We start from the raw sequence: 17,593 nt of genomic DNA, 5'->3' as shown, positions 1-17,593 counted from the left end.
TGTGTACAGGACCAGATCAGTCTCGTGTGTACAGGACCAGATCAATCTTAGCAGACCCGGGTTGCTCTCTACACACCTCTTTCAGGAGACAGAAAATGTTTTGGGGTTAAGTTTCCCTTAAGTACAGATCTAGGATCATCCTAACTTTAACCACTAGTGGGAAACCCTATTCCAGGGTAACCAGAATAAGTAGGGGAAACGTCACACTACTCCAGGGTAACCAGAACAAGATTAAAAACATGGACAAAGGAAACACAGGCTAAGACATTTTTTGAAAAAGCAACAAAAATGATCATTCCACATATATCCCAAATATCGGCAACTAACATTCAATTAATATCTCCGGTCTTTCAGAATCATTATAAAATGAACCAGGACACCAACCCGGTTATGTTGTGTTACAGGACACCAACCCGGTTATGTTGTGTTACAGGACACCAACCCGGTTATGTTGTGTTACAGGACACCAACCCGGTTATGTTGTGTTACAGGACACCAACCCGGTTATGTTGTGTTACAGGACACCAACCCGGTTATGTTGTGTTACAGGACACCAACCCGGTTATGTTGTGTTACAGGACACCAACCCGGTTATGTTGTGTTACAGGACACCAACCCGGTTATGTTGTGTTACAGGACACCAACCCAGTTATGTTGGGTTACAGGACGCTTTTTTTTCTAAAGTATCTATATTTACTTCGGATCTGGAATCCATCAACTGAAGCTAGCCAGCTAACTACCAGATATCAGTCAGCAAACCATTGCCAGCGGTCTTCAGCTCGAATAGCTCTCGCCAGTTCGAAAAACACGACTCTAACCAGAGGATAATGGACCTATTATTTTTATCCCCGGATTCCCACCGCAAACTGAACATTTTCATCTGGATCTTCACAACTAGCTAACCGCAACCCCGGATGACTACCCCTGGCTAGCGTTTCCATCCACTTAGCTTGAAGCTAGCCCAGCCAGAGCTCCTGTGCTACCACCGAAGCATACTCCTGGGCTACAATATCCGGACCCCTTCTACAGCCTGTACGGGGCATGGAACCCCGCAGATCACCTACGACTGGAATAACGACATAATCTGCCCGAGGACTCAGGCGCGACGCCCGCTGAAGGCCCGCTAGCTACCTAGAGCTACCTAGAGCTACTTGGAACCCTACTAATTCTACGACCGGTCTATCGACGTCACCGCATGAAGAGGCAAAAACAGACTTAACCCCATCACGACGTCCCCCAAAGGCTAACTTTCTAGCCCCTGCTATCTGCTTGCTTGCTAACCCGGCCTGCTAACTGCTAGCCTGCCCCGGTCTACTAACTGCTAGCTTGTTTAGCCCCGGTCTGCTAACTGCTAGCTTGTTTAGCCTCGGCCTACTAACTGTTAGCTTGTTAGCACAGGCCTGCTAACTGTCTGAATCTCTGTGTCCCCAGCCAGCCCAACCACTCACTGGACCCATATCTATTTTCAATCTCTTTTCGATTTTTAATTTGATTATACCTTCCGGTAACCTGCCTCACCCAATGTGATACGGAATCGCTATTATTTTTTATTTTAGAACACATTCAAGAACCTCCAGAAGCTAACCAGCTAATTAGCTACAAGCTATTTAGTCATTGTTAGCCACTGCTAGCGGCTTTTACCTTCTGCAAGGCCAGCCCTGTTTTTAGCCTGGATAATACTCGCCAGTCTACCAGTATCGAACTGTCTCTCCACAACAACGCCAGATTCCTGCCGTAATCCCTGGACCACTACTTCTGATCTTCACAGCTAGCTTGCACCCAGTACCGAAGCTATCCCTGAGGCCCAACTCCCGGCCTACTCAGCTGTTCACCCGAACCCCACTCATACACGGCTAGAGCCCAATACTCCACCGGATCCTTGCTGTAAACTCTGGACCATGGCTAACGCCACTGCCACGAAGCTAGCACCAGTTAGCCGTGAGCCAGGCACATCTCCCTGCTAGCAGGCACATCTCCCTGCCAACCTTTTGCTGCGATTACAGCTGTAAGTTGCTTGGGGTATGTCTCTATCAGTTTTGCACATCGAGAGACTGACATTTTTTCCCATTCCTCCTTGCAAAACAGCTCGAGCTCAGTGAGGTTGGATGGAGAGCATTTGTGAACAGCAGTTTTCAGTTCTTTCCACAGATTCTCGATTGGATTCAGGTCTGGACTTTGACTTGGCCATTCTAACACCTGGATATGTTTATTTTTGAACCATTCCATTGTAGATTTTGCTTTATGTTTTGGATCATTGTCTTGTTGGAAGACAAATCTCCGTCCCAGTCTCAGGTCTTTTGCAGACTCCATCAGGTTTTCTTCCAGAATGGTCCTGTATTTGGCTCCATCCATCTTCCCATCAATTTTAACCATCTTCCCTGTCCCTGCTGAAGAAAAGCAGGCCCAAACCATTATGCTGCCACCACCATGTTTGACAGTGGGCATGGTGTGTTCAGGGTGATGAGCTGTGTTGCTTTTACACCAAACATAACGTTTTGCATTGTTGCCAAAAAGTCATCTGACCAGAGCACCTTCTTCCACATGTTTGGTGTGTCTCCCAGGTGGCTTGTGGCAAACTTTAAACAACACTTTTTATGGATATATGCAATATACGACTGATTGTTGTCCTATGGACAGAGTCTCCCACCTCAGCTGTAGATCTCTGCAGTTCATCCAGAGTGATCATGGGCATCTTGGCTGCATCTCTGATCAGTCTTCTCCTTGTATGAGCTGAAAGTTTAGAGGGACGGCCAGGTCTTGGTAGATTTGCAGTGGTCTGATACTCCTTCCATTTAAATATTATCGCTTGCACAGTGCTCCTTGGGATGTTTAAAGCTTGGGAAATCTTTTTGTATCCAAATCCGGCTTTAAACTTCTTCACAACAGTATCTCGGACCTGCCTGGTGTGTTCCTTGTTCTTCATGATGCTCTCTGCGCTTTTAACGGACCTCTGAGACTATCACAGTGCAGGTGCATTTATACGGAGACTTGATTACACACAGGTGGATTGTATTTATCATCATTAGTCATTTAGGTCAACATTGGATCATTCAGAGATCCTCACTGAACTTCTGGAGTTTGCTGCACTGAAAGTAAAGGGGCTGAATAATTTTGCACGCCCAATTTTTCAGTCTTTGATTTGTTAAAAAAGTTTGAAATATCCAATAAATGTCGTTCCACTTCATGATTGTGTCCCACTTGTTGATTCTTCACAAAAAAATACAGTTTTATATCTTTATGTTTGAAGCCTGAAATGTGGCAAAAGGTCGCAAAGTTCAAGGGGGCCGAATACTTTCGCAAGGCACTGTATATAGGTTCTTTTTTTTCTACTGTTATTGACTTGTTTATTGTTTACTCCATGCGTAACTCTGTGTTGTTGTCTGTTCACACTGCTATTCTTTAACTTGGCCAGGTCGCAGTTGCAAATGAGAACTTGTTCTCAACTAGCCTACCTGGTTAAATAAAGGTGAAATAAACAAATAAATAAAATATAAATAAAAAACTAAACTACTTTGATGCTTGCTTCGAGGTAAATAACACTGAAACATGCATGAGAGCACCAGCTGTACCGGAAGACTGTGATCACACTCACCGTAGCCAATGTGAGTAAGACCTTTAGACGGGTCAACATTAATAAGGCCGCAGGGCCAGACGGATTACCAGGACGTGTACTGCGAGCATGCGCTGACCAAACAGCAAGTGTCTTCACTGACATTTTCAACCTCTCCCCGTCCAAGTCTGTAATACCAACATGTTTTAAGCAGACCACCATAGTGCCTGTGCCCAAGAACACTAAGGTAACCTGCCTAAATGACTACCGACCCGTAGCACTCACGTCTGTAGCCATGAAGTGCTTCAAAAGGCTGGCCCATGGCTCACATCAACACCATTATCCCAGAAACCCTAGACCCACTCCAATTTGCATACTGCCCCAACAGATCCACAGATGATGCAGTTTCTATTGCACTCCACACTGCCGATTTCCCACCTGTACAAAAGGAACACCTATGTGAGAATGCTATTCATTGACTACAGCTCAGCATTCAACACCAGAGTTCCCTCAAAGCTCATCAATAAGCTAAGGACCCCGGTGAATAAACACTTCCCTCTGCAACTGGATCCTGGACGTTCTGACGGGCCACCCCCAGGTGGTAAGGGTAGGTTACAACACAACCGCCAAGCTGATCCTCAACACAGGGGCCCCTCAAGAGTGCGTGCTCAACCCCCTCCTGTACTCCCTGTTCACTCATGACTGCACGGCCAGGCACGACTCCAACACCATCATTACATTTGCCGATGACACAACAGTGCCTGATCACCGACAACAACAAGACAGTCTATAGGGAGGAGGTCAGAGACCTGGCCGTGTGGTGCCAGGACAACAACCTTTCCCTCAACGTGATCAAGACAAAAGTAGTGTAGTGGCTTCCTTTCCTCTTGACCATAGCCACTGCCCAAGCCTGAAGCGGGGTTGTTTAGTACGCATACAGTCCACACTCAAGGTTTCCTAACGGCCAAACATTCAATGGCATCCAGGGATATGGTGCAACAAAAATGTTTATTCTTCTTATATCTAACAAATAAAAATATTCTCCAATCAACTTAAAGCATAGATTACTTAAAATGGAAAATACATAATATGACCTGTCTGTATGTCTGTCTGTATGGTCAAAAAACTATACCGCTCCCGCGTCTAGTAAGGACTCCTTCCCCCCGAAAGCCCAACTTCCTGCCTTTATCCTAACACACCTACCACAATACAATGAATGGGCAAGAGGGGGGGCCAAAAACTAAATTACACTAACAACCAATGAATATATCTCAATCAGGTAAATATAAATGATAAAAAAGGTACCTAATATTTCATCATATACATTCATATTTACACAAATATACATGGAGCTCTGTATGTTCTGTCTTTTATACAAATATGTCCAAATCGGCTCTAACAAGATGATTGTGGACTCGAGGACAAAGAGGACAGAGCACGCCCCCATTCTCATCGACGGGGCTGCAGTGGAGCAGGTTGAGAGCTTCAAGTTCCTTGGTGTCCACATCACCAACAAACTAACATGGTCCAAGCACACCATGACAGTCGTGAAGCAGGCACGACAAAACCCATTCCCCCTCAGTAGACTGAAAAGATTTGACATGGGTCCTCAGATCCTGAAATGGTTCTACAGCTGCACTATCGAGAGCATGACTGGCAGTGGTTGCATCACTGCCTGGAATGGCAACTGCTCAGCCTCCGACTGCAAGGCACTACAGAGGGTGGTGCGAACGGCCCGGTACATCACTGGGGCCAAGCTTCCTGCCATCCAGGACCTCTATACCAGGCGGTGTCAGAGGAAGGCCCGAAAAATTGTCAAATACTCCAGCCACCCTAGTCATAAACTGTTCTCTCTACCACACGGCAAGCGGTACCGGAGCACCAAGTTTAGGTCCAAGAGGCTTCCAAACAGCTACTACCCTGAAGCCATAAGACTCTCTTAAATATGAAAAACCACTAATAACAATCACAGCAAACAATTTCTCCACGGTTTTGGCCGTTGAGAATGTCCACTTTTGAGTGAATTTCTCCAATGCACTGCAGATCCCTCCCAATGCCCTGATTGGATCTTCTGATACTATAGGTGATGGCACTTCCTGTTACAGGTCAAGGCACCACTGCAATGCAAAGTTCACTAGCCGATTGTCTGTCTGTCTGTCAGGATTGAGATGGGATCCAACAAGGGCCATGTGAGAGACATCTGCAGAACACCATATCTCGTTCTAGCAAAATAACAACAGCCGACTCCTCTGCAAATGATCTGGTCTCGCTGCCTCTTCTCGTCCTCCCACACAAACACCCAGTGCGTGTCTGTCTCTGCAGCCGTGCTGCTGATTCCATTAGCTCTAATCTGGTTTATTCCACATCAGCATCAATGTGCTGGGAGGCCAGTCAGGGAGTGACCTGCTGGGAAGTCAGCTGTCAGACTGAGGGTACGAAGCTCTCAACATGAACCAGACCTGGTCTGGGGAAAGGAGACAACACCCCACCAGACAACAAACAGAGAAGAGGAGGGAGAACAAGATTGTGTGCGTGTGTGTGTGTGATGCCAATTACTGTACAGTGTGGAGAGATATTTCATTCTATTCTGTTCTATTGAATCATTCTATTGAATCATTCTATTGAAGACTCAATAAGTAAACAATTACAGGACTGGAACACGATAAACAAAATCACAGGCCCCCAGATACACAGGGAAATTCGATAAGTAAGCGGGATAACAATAAATTCAGTGGACAGGTAAAGGGAACAAATAGAGAAACCGGATACAGTAATATTCAATTTCTCACAATGACATAATTGTCATGGACCAACTACCATGCACTCCTGTCTTCACAGGAAATAACAACAGTATTTCATTGATCGAGTTTCTTTGAATCAACGACAGTAATCATTAGTTATCATATTGGCTCATTAGAACGTTGAGGTTCTCTCAATTAGGGAGAGTTCAGTTGCTATGTGAAAAGGATCCTGAATATACTGTATTGCTGATCAATCAGACTTACTGTTCAAAATAGGAATGTTGATTCATCTTTCATCCCATCTGCCAGAAGTAAAGCGCATGGGGAGCCCTGGGGAGAGAGATGGCAGTCGAGTGAGTAAGTGAAAGAAAGGAGGAAGGAAGAGGAGAGAAGAGCGGGGAGAGAGAGGGAGCGGGGAGAGTGAGAGCGGGGAGAGCGAAGAGAGTGAGGAGAGAGAGAGAAGAGAGTGGAGCGAGAAGAGAGCGGAGAGAAAGAAGAGAGCATGGAGAGAGAGAGAGAGTGAAGAGAGCGGAGAAGAGAGCGAGGAGAGAGAGAGCGGAGAAGAGAGCGAGGAGAGAGAGCGGAGAGAGAGAAGAGAGCGTGAAGAGAGCGAGGAGAGAGCGAGGAGAGAGCAAGAAGAGAGCGGAGCGAGAAGAGCGGAGCTAGAGAGCGGAGAAGAGAGTGGAGAAGAGAGCGAGGAGAGAGCGGAGAGAGAGATGAGAGAGAGCGGAGAAGAGAGCGGAGAAGAGAGCGGAGAGAGAGCGGAAAGAGAGCGAGGAGAGAGAGCAGAGAAGAGAGCGAGGAGAGAGAGAGAGCGGAGAGAGAGCGGAGCGAGAAGAGCGGAGCGAGAAGAGCGGAGCGAGAGAGCGGAGCTAGAGAGCGGAGCTAGAGAGCGGAGAAGAGAGCGGAGAAGAGAGCGGAGAAGAGAGCGGAGAAGAGAGCGGAGAAGAGAGCGGAGAGAGAGATGAGAGAGAGCGGAGAAGAGAGCGGAGAGAGAGCGGAAAGAGAGCGGAAAGAGCGCGAGGAGAGAGAGCAGAGAAGAGAGCGAGGAGAGAGAGCAGAGAAGAGAGCGGAGAGAGAGCGGAGCAAGAAGAGCGGAGCGAGAAGAGCGGAGCAAGAAGAGCGGAGCGAGAGAGCGGAGCGAGAGAGCGAGGAGAGAGAGAGCGGAGAGAGAGCGGAGAGAGAGAGCGGAGAGAGAGCGGAGAGAGAGAGAGCGGAGAGAGCGGAGAGAGAGGGAAGAGAGCGAGACGAGAGTGGAGCAAGAGGAGAGCGGAGCAAGAGGAGAGCGTAGCGAGAGGAGAGCGGAGCGAGAGGAGAGATAAGAGAGCGGAGAAATAAGAGAGCGAGAGCGAGCGAGAAGAGCAAGAGCGAGCGAGAAGAGCGAGAGCGAGCGAGAAGAGAGAGCGAGCGTGAGCGAGAAGAGAGAGCGAGAGTGAGCGAGAAGAGAGCAAGCGAGAGAAAGCGAGCGAGAAGAGAGAGAGAAGAGAGAGAGTGAGCGAGAGAGAGAAGAGAGAGAGTGAGCGAGAGAGAGAGAGAGAGAGGAGAGTGAGCGAGAGAGAGAGAAGAGAGAGAGAAGAGAGTGAGCGAGAGAGAGAGAGAAGAGAGTGAGCGAGAGAGAGAGAGAGAGAAGAGAGTGAGCGAGAGAGAAGAGAGTGAGCGAGAGAGAAGAGAGTGAGCGAGAGAGAAGAGAGTGAGCGAGAGAGAAGAGAGTGAGCGAGAGAGAGAAGAGAGTGAGCGAGCGAGAGAGAGAGAGAGAGTGAGCGAGAGAGAGAAGAGAGTGAGCGAGAGAGAGAGAGAGAGAGAGGGGAGAGAGTGAGCGAGAGAGAGAGAGAGTGAGAGAGAGAGAGAGGGGAGAGAGTGAGAGAGAGAGAGAGAGAGAGAAGAGTGAGCGAGAGAGAGAGAAGAGTGAGCGAGAGAGAGAGAAGAGTGAGCGAGAGAGAGAGAAGAGTGAGCGAGAGAGAGAGAGAAGAGTGAGCGAGAGAGAGAGAGAAGAGTGAGCGAGAGAGAGAGAAGAGTGAGCAAGAGAGAGAGAGAGAGAGAAGAGAGAGAGAGAAGAGAGGAGAGCAGAGAGAGAGAGAAGAGATGAGAGCGGAGAGAGAGAAGAGAGGAGAGCGGAGAGAGAGAAGAGAGGAGAGCAGAGAGAGAGAGAAGAGAGGAGAGCGGAGAGAGAGAGAAGAGAGGAGAGCAGAGAGAGAGAGAAGAGAGGAGAGCAGAGAGAGAGAAGAGATGAGAGCGGAGAGAGAGAGAAGAGAGGAGAGGAGAGAGAGAAGAGAGGAGAGCGGAGAGAGAGAAGAGAGGAGAGCGGAGAGAGAAGAGAGGAGAGCGGAAAGAGAAGAGAGGAGAGCGGAGGGAGAGAGAGACGAGAGGAGAGCAGAGAGAGAGAGAGAGGAGAGCAGAGAGAAGAGAGCGGTGAGAGAAGAGAGCAGAGAGAGAGGAGAGAGTGGAGAGTGGAAAAGAGAGCGGAGAGCAAAGAGAATAGAGCAAAGAGAAGTGAGAGGAGAAAAGTGAGAGGAGAGAGCGGAGAGAAGAGAGAGCGGAGAGAGAAGAGAGCAGAGAGAAAAGCAGAGAGAGTCGAGAAAAAGCGGAGAAAGAAGAGAGAGGAGAGAGCGGCGAGAGAGCAAGAAGAGAGAGGAGAGAGCGGCGAGAGAGCGGAGAGAGAGAGCGGAGAGAGAGCGGAAGAAGAGGAGAGTGGAGGGAGAGAGAGCGAAGGGAGAGAGCAAGAAGAGAGGGGAGAGAGCGGCGAGAGAGAGGAAGAAGAGGAGAGTGGAGGGAGAGAGAGCGGAAGGAGAGAGCAAGAAGAGAGGGGAGAGAGAGAGCAGAAAGAGAGCGGAGGGAGAGAGAGCGGAGGGAGAGAGCGAGGAGGGAGAGAGAGCGGAGGGAGAGAGAGCGGAGGGAGAGAGAGCGGAGGGAGAGAGCGAGGAGGGAGAGAGAGCGGAGGGAAAATCGGAGCGAGTAGAGAAGAGAGAGGAGAGCGAGCGGAGGGAGAGCGCGCGGAGGGAGAGCGCGGAGGAAGAGAGAGAGAGCGGAGGGAGAACGAGTGAAGGGTGGGAGAAGAGTGCGGAGAGAGAAGAGTGTGGAGAGAAGAGGGAGGAGAGAAGAGGGAGGAGAGAAGAGGGAGGAGGGAGCGTAGGGAGAGAGGGCGAGAGAGAAGAGGGAGAGAGGGCGAGAGAGAAGAGGGAGAGAGAGGAGAGATGGAGAGAAGTGCGTAGGGAGAGAGGGAGAGAGAGAAAAGGGCAGTTTGATTATTAACAACGGGTGGTGTTGCCTGCGTAGCTTGAAAACCCAACACACACAGGCGGTCACACGTCAAGCTCTTACACACACAGTTCCTCTCTCTTTCTCTCACACACACACACACACACATCTGCACAACTCATGAGCGAAGACGGGGGAGCCCATTTGTCATTCCTCTCCTGCAGCACTCCTCTCCTGCCTGCAGGGCTGTAGTAGCAGAGCTCTGCCCCTGGGACTGAATGGGGGCCAAAGGGAGAGCTGCCTGCCTAAGAGGAGGAGCCTAGTCTCAACATGAACCTTCTATGAAAAGGTGTTGGGAACTTTTCATGAACACCGCAAACTTTGAACTGCAAATGGCATTCCTCCATGTCAGGGAGAAGTATTCATTCATCATCAATACCATCTGCTTAAGACGTTTGCCCCTCTCTCCCCATTACTCTCTCCATATTGCTTCCTCTCTCAAGCTCTCCTTCCTCTCCCTCTCATTCCTCTCTATCTCTTCCTCTCTCTCTCAAGCTCTCCTTCCTCTCTCTCCAGCTCTTTCTCTCTCTCATTCCCCATGTATTCCTCTAATAACAGGAAGCCAATGCTTTCCATCTCTCAGTATGCTAAAGCCCTTCCGGGCAAATCACTCACCAGGGCAACAGCTTGAAATAATTTATCCTCTCTCCCTCTTTTCTCTCTCCCTCCTTAACCACTGAGACTGAAGCACATTTGGGCAAATTGTGGGAGATTAATAGTTGTGACATTATCAAGGAAGAAATGGTACCCAAGACAAAAGAGTCAAGTGTCAGTGAGGTACGAAAAGGGTGAAATTATTCTAAAGTGGAACAAGATGACCGGCTATCGCTCCTCTTCCTAAAGGAATTTTGGCCTCAGTGATGATCTTTCAGTGATTCATCTTTTAGCGATTACCTTGGTGAGGCATCATGGGCCTCTCCTAACCACATACTGTAGATGATCTAGGCTGTCCCAAATGGCACCCTATTTGCCCATAGGCCTGTGGTCAAAAGTAGTGCACTATGTAGGAAATAGGGTGTCATTTGGGGGGGGCACCTAGTGATGGTGGGCAGACCGACCGAGAGGAGCTAGTCCTGTGGGCTGACTGACCGAGAGGAGCTAGTCCTGTTGGCTGACTGACCGAGAGGAGCTAGTCCTGTGGGCTGACCGACCATCCTGTGGGCTGACCAACCAAGAGGAGCTAGTCCTGTGGGCTGACCGCCCGAGAGGAGCTAGTCCTGTGGGCTGACTGACCGAGAGGAACTAGTCCAGTGGGCTGACTGACAGAGGAGCTAGTCCTGTGGGCTGACCGACCGTCCTGTGGGCTGACCGACCGAGAGGAGCTAGTCCTGTGGGCTGACCGACCGAGAGGAGCTAGTCCTGTTGGCTGACCGACCGAGAGGAGCTAGTCCTGTTGGCTGACTGACCGAGAGGAGCTAGTCCTGTTGGCTGACTGACCGAGAGGAGCTAGTCCTGTTGGCTGACTGACCGAGAGGAGCTAGTCCTGTTGGCTGACTGACCGAGAGGAGCTAGTCCTGTTGGCTGACTGACCGAGAGGAGCTAGTCCTGTGGGCAGACCGACCGAGAGGAGCTAGTCCTGTGGGCAGACCGACCGAGAGGAGCTAGTCCTGTGGGCTGACCGACCGAGAGGAGCTAGTCCTGTGGGCTGACCGACCGAGAGGAGCTAGTCCTGTGGGCTGACCGTGCTAGAGGAGCTAGCCCTGTGGGCTGACTGACCGAGAGGAGCTAGTCCTGTGGGCTGACCGTGCTAGAGGAGCTAGCCCTGTGGGCTGACTGACCGAGAGGAGCTAGTCCTGTGGGCTGACTGACCGAGAGGAGCTAGTCCTGTGGGCTGACCGTGCTAGAGGACCTTTACATAGCTGATCACAGTGTGTGTGAGTGAGAAGAGGATAATCATATGTGAGAGCAGAGAGAGAAGAGATGAAAACCTGGAACTAGTGTGAACAAGAGAGGGAACTCAGAAAAGTTACAGATGGGCGCCCACTCCGCCCAGGACTGAATCATGTGTGGTAAGTAGGTTAAAAGTCATCCCTGGTGTTAGTCCCATCTGAACCGCTGAGACACACAGAATCAGTTAAATCGGTGTGTGGGACCAGACTAGAGGAACTGGCAGGAGCTCCCTGCATTCCCTTCTCCCCCTGGGCTCAACCCGCTGTGGGCCCACCTCACTCGGTCAGTCCCACCTCATCACTCACCTCCAGCAGCTGGGCCCAAATTGCCCAATTTCCTGCTAGATAACTATCTAACCGGAGCTATCAGGTGTAGATAATATCATCCTCTATTTGCTAACACAGTGCTAAAATAGTTAAGATTCATGTGCAGTTGAGGAGCAAAAGAATGGATATTTGAATGAAAATAGAATTCCTCAGAGAAAAAAAACGTTTTTCAAAGGAGCAGAGAGAAGACTAAACTGTTACAGCGCTAGACCTGAAACTCCAGTGCTAGAACTGGCTCAGACAAGGCTTACCAGTGGTGACCTAATGTCACACTCATATAGTTAGGTCTCACATGGGCTTATAGTACAGTAAAGGACATTGTCAAATATTATCCCAAAACCAAAGCCATTCCAATCGAACATCAAAAGATGTTTCCACGTAAGCGTACGTTGACTATAACACGAGAACCGATAGCTTTCTGCACATACTGTAAATCCCTCAACAGCATTTCCATTCATGTTTTAAAAAATGATGTGAGCACATCTACTCCTTCACTAGCATCTTGACCATCTTCGGCAGATTTGTGATAACCCAAGAGACAAGGAGCAGAAAAGAAGTCAAGATCAAACTTCAGGCTGCCAGACTCCTTTGTAACCTTTCATACATATACAGCACCAGTCAAACGTTTGGACACGCCTACTTATTGAAGGATTTTTCTTTATTTTTACTATTTTCTACATTGTAGAATAATAGTGAAGACATCAAAACTATGAAATAACACATATGGAATCATGTAGTAACCCAAAAATTGTTTAATATATTTTATATTCTTCAAAGTAGCCACCCTTTGCCTTAATGACAGCTTTGCACACTCTTGACATTCTCTCAACCAGCTTCACCTGGAATGTTTTTCCAACAGTCTTGAAGGAGTTCCCACATATGCTGAGCACTTGTTGGTTGCTTTTCCGTCACTCTGCGGTATGACTCATCCCAAACCATCTCAATTGGGCTGAGGTCAGGTGATTGTGGAGGCAAGGCTCTGATACAGCACTCCATCACTCTCCTTTTCGTTCAAATAGACCTTACACAGCCTGGAGGTGTATTGGGTCATTGTCCTGTTGAAAAACAAACGACAATCCCACTAAGTCAAACCAGATGGGATGGTATCACTGCAGACTACTGTGGTTGCCATGCTGGTTAAGTGTGCCTTGCATTGTAAATAAATCAGTGTCAGTGTCAACAACAAAGCACCATTAGACCTCCTCCGTGCATCACGGTGAGAACCACACATGCAGAGATCATCTGTTCACCTACACTGCATCTCACAAAGACACAGCGGTTGGAACCAAATATCCCCAAATATCTCAACCAAAGAACTAATCAGACCAAAGGACAGATTACTAACGGTCTAATGTCCATTGCTCGTGTTTCTTGGCCCAAGCAAGTCTCTTCTTCTTATTGGTGTCCTTTAGTAGTGGTTTCTTTGCAGCAATTCGACCATGAAGGTACTGATTCATGCAGTCTCCTCTGAACAGTTGATGTTGAGATGTGTCTGTTGCTTGAACTCTGTGAAGTAATTATTTTGGCTGAAATTTGGGAGGCTGGGAACTCTAATGGACTTATCCTCTGCAGCAGAGGTATCTCTGGGTCTTCCTTTCCTGTAGTGGTTCTCATGAGAGCCAGTTAACTCTAATGGACTTATCCTCTGCAGCAGAGGTATCTCTGGGTCTTCCTTTCCTGTGGCGCTCCTCATGAGAGCCGGTTTCATCATAGCACTTGATGGTTGTTGTGATTTGCATTTGAAGACACTTTCAAAGTTCTTGTATTGACTGACCCTCATGTCTTAAAGTAATGGACTGTTGTTTCTCTTTGCTTATTTGAGCTGTCTTGCCATAATAGACTTGATCTTTTAACAAATAGGGCTATCTTCTGTATACCTCCCTTACCTTGTCACAACAACTGACTGGCTCAAACGCATTAAGGAAAGAAATTCCACAAATGAACTTTTAACAAGGCATACCTGTTAATTGAAATGCATTCCAGGTAACTCCCTCATGAAGTTGGTTGAGAGAATGCCAAGAGTGTGCAAAGCTGTCATCAAGGCAAAGGGTGGCTACTTTGAAGAATCTCATGTATGTATGCATACATGTATGTATGCAGTTGTAGTCGGGAAATGAACATACACTTAGGTTGGAGTCATTAAAACTCATTTTTCAACCACAATTTCTTGTTAACAAACTATAGTTTTGGAAAGTTGGTTAGGACATCTGTTTTGTGCTTGACAAGTAATTTTTCCAACAATTGTTTACAGACAGATTATTCCACTTATAATTCACTGTATCACAATTCCAGTGGGTCAGAAGTTTACATACAATAAGTTGACTGTGCCTTTAAACAGCTTGGAAAATTCCAGAAAATGATGTCATGGCTTCTGATAGTTTGCAACTGCACATGGGAACAAAGATCGTAGTTTTTGGAGAAATGCCCTCTGGTCTGATGAAACAAAAATAGAACTGTTCGGCCATAATGACCATTGTCATGTTTGGAGGAAAAAGGGGGAGGCTTGCAAGCCAAAGAACACCAACCCAGCCTTGAAGCACGGGGGTGGCAGCATCATGTTGTGGGGGTGCTCTGCTGCAGGAGGGACTGGTGGCCCTTCAAAAAATAGATGGCTTCATGAGGAAGGTAAATTATGTGGATGTATTGAAGCAACATCAAGACATCAGTCAGGAAGTTAAAGCTTGGTCGCAAACGGACAATGACCCCAAGCATACTTCCAAAGTTGTGGCAAAATGGCTTAAGGACAACAAAGTCAAGGTATTGGACTAGCCATCACAAAGCCCTGACCTCAATCCTATAGAAAATGTGTGGGCAGAACTGAAAAAGCATGTGCAAGCAAGGAGGCCTGCAAACCTGACTCAGTTACACCCGCTCTGTCAGGAGGAATGGGCCAAAATTCACCCAACTTATTGTGGGAAGCTTGTGGAAAGCTACCCAAAACATTTGACCCAAGTTAAAAAATGTAAAGGCAATGCTACCAAATACTAATTGAGTGCAGGTAAACTCCTGACCCACTGGGAATGTGATGAAAGAAATAAAAGCTGAAATAAATCACTCTACTATTATTCTGACATTTCACATTCTAAAAATAAAAGTGTGATCCTAACTGACCTAAAACGGGGAATTTTTACTAGGATTAAATGTCAGGAATTGTGAAAAACTTCCGACTTCAACTGTATATATTATATACACACACTTTTCTGGTTACTACATGATTTCAGAACGTTAAATGTCTTCTATTATTTTACAATGTAGAAAATAGTAGAAACAAAGAAAAACCCTTGAATGAGTAGGTGTGTCCAAACTTTTGACTGGTACTGTACATTATATACACTGCTCAAAAAAATAAAGGGAACACTAAAATAACACATCCTAGATCTGAATGAATGAAATATTCTTATTAAATACTTTACGTAATCTTTACGTAGTTGAATGTGCTGACAACAAAATCACACAAAAATTATCAATGGAAATCAAATGTATCAACCCATGGAGGTCTGGATTTGGAGTCACACTCAAAATTAAAGTGGAAAACCACACTACAAGCTGATCCAACTTTGATGTAATGTCCTTAAAACAAGTCAAAATGAGGCTCAGTAGTGTGTGTGGCCTCCACGTGCCTGTATGACCTCCCTACAACGCCTGGGCATGCTCCTGATGAGGTGGCGGATGGTCTCCTGAGGGATCTCCTCCCAGACCTGGACTAAAGCATCCGCCAACTCCTGGACAGTCTGTGGTGCAACGTGGCGTTGGTGGATGGAGCGAGACATGATGTCCCAGATGTGCTCAATTGGATTCAGGTCTGGGGAACGGGCGGGCCAGTCCATAGCATCAATGCCTTCCTCTTGCAGGAACTGCTGACACACTCCAGCCACATTGTCTTGCATTAGGAGGAACCCAGGGCCAACCGCACCAGCATATGGTCTCACAAGGGGTCTGAGGATCTCATCTCGGTACCTAATTGCAGTCAGGCTACCTCTGGCAAGCACATGGACAAAGAAATGCCACCCCACTCCATGACTGACCCACCGCCAAACCGGTCATGCTGGAGGATGTTGCAGGCAGCGGAACGTTCTCCACGGCGTCTCCAGACTCTGTCACGTCTGTCACATGTGCTCAGTGTGAACCTGCTTTCATCTGTGAATTTGCCAAGCTTGGTGTTCTCTGGCAAATGCCAAACGTCCTGCACGGTGTTGGGCTGTAAGCACAACTCCCACCTGTGGACGTCGGGCCCTCATACCACCCTCATGGAGTCTGTTTCTGACCGTTTGAGCAGACACATGCACATTTGTGACCTGCTGGAGGTCATTTTGCAGGGCTCTGGCAGTGCTCCTCCTTGCACAAAGGCGGAGGTAGCGGTCCTGCTGCTGGGTTGTTGCCCTCCTACGGCCTCCTCCACGTCTCCTGGTGTACTGGCCTGTCTCCTGGTAGGGCCTCCATGCTCTGGACACTACGCTGACAGACACAGCAAACCTTCTTGCCACAGCTCGCATTGATATGCCATCCTGGATGAGCTGCACTATCTGAGCCACTTGTGTGGGTTGTAGACTCCGTCTCATGCTACCACTAGAGTGAAAGCACCGCCAGCATTCAAAAGTGACCAAAACATCAGCCAGGAAGCATAGGAACTGAGAAGTGGTCTGTGGTCCCCACCTGCAGAACCAGTCCTTTATTGGGGGTGTCTTGCTAATTGCCTATAATTTCCACCTGTTGTCTATTCCATTTGCACAACAGCATGTGAAATTTATTGTCAATCAGTGTTGCTTCCTAAGTGGACAGTTTGATTTCACAGAAGTGTGATTGACTTGGAGTTACATTGTGTTGTTTAAGTGTTCCCTTTATTTTTTGAGCAGTGTATTATAGACACAAAGGCAGTGTGTTGTATTGTTCTACTTCAGTTTAATTCTCCATCAACTTGGAATTCTATGTTGTCTCCCCTGAGGAATTCTACCCAGTGTGTGTACAGAGATAAAGCGCTAGAGGGGGAAAAAATCAAGAGGTGTCAAGAGTCCAACTCATCCTCGTTACAGTGCCAAAGAAAAAACTAAGTGCGACAAAATGAAAGCCATCTGTGGATCACACACGATGTGACAGTCAGTCCCTTTTTCCCCTCAGCTTCTCCATATCCCGGATAATGTATGCTAATCGGGTTATCTTTGATTAGCCGCCTGTGGAAATTAGATCTAGAATATTTACCATGTGTAGATCCAGATAAATTATTGGCTTTAAAACCCATCTTTGTTGTCGGGAATATCAAGCTTCAGACATCAAACAGCCAGACTGCATTCTGCAGAACAGACAAGTTCTTCTACTCTCTACTGTAGCCAGAGACATGTAGCTCGCTAGACTCCTGCATCAACCGCGTCGCCGAACGTGCTAGCCTTGCAGGGCCACGTTCAGTAGGAAAACGCTGTGGAACATTGCAGATAGAAATGTAATTAATGACGCCGACATGATTCCTTATTCTACATGTTAGGGAGGCATGTTTCTTTTACATAACAGATTTATAAAATCAGAAAGTTCCACAACATTGTGCCCTGCTGAACCACCCCAAAGTTTACTCATTAAAGAGAGCTCAGAATTTCTTCCCCTATTGGCTGGGCTTACTTCCTGTCGTTACAGAGAAGGAAGTTTGGCTGCAGGGTCCAAGTATGGGTAACTGCATACTTGGAGTTGCCACGTTCACATGCTAGTCAGAACTAGGAAACTCGGAAATGTCCGACATGCTGATTCATTGAACGCGGAAGGTGTATAACTACAATCAGTTAGCAACTCGGAAATTTCAGAGTTTCCTAGTCCCGACTAGCACGTGAACGCGGAAAATGTCTGAA

At 47.6% G+C, this 17,593-nt stretch overlaps 1 protein-coding gene across 3 annotated transcripts in view; it reads right to left on the bottom strand.

Annotated features, from left to right (window-relative positions):
- Positions 1-17,593, bottom strand: part of bmpr1ba (bone morphogenetic protein receptor type 1Ba) — a 155,941-nt gene that overhangs the window by 128,608 nt on the left and 9,740 nt on the right. For 2 of the 3 annotated variants that reach the window (XM_036979376.2, XM_036979379.2), the window contains exon 2: positions 6,556-6,621. The exons of the other annotated variant lie outside the window; for it this stretch is intronic. The gene's annotated coding sequence lies outside the window, so the exon portion shown is untranslated. The remainder of the gene's footprint in view (positions 1-6,555; positions 6,622-17,593) is intronic. 3 annotated transcript variants of the gene reach the window in all.

This window comes from Oncorhynchus mykiss, chromosome 6 (genome assembly GCF_057628025.1).
Source record: "Oncorhynchus mykiss isolate SJ-2025 chromosome 6, ASM5762802v1, whole genome shotgun sequence".
Lineage (NCBI taxonomy): Eukaryota > Metazoa > Chordata > Actinopteri > Salmoniformes > Salmonidae > Oncorhynchus > Oncorhynchus mykiss.
This window is presented reverse-complemented; position numbering and strand designations above follow the sequence as displayed.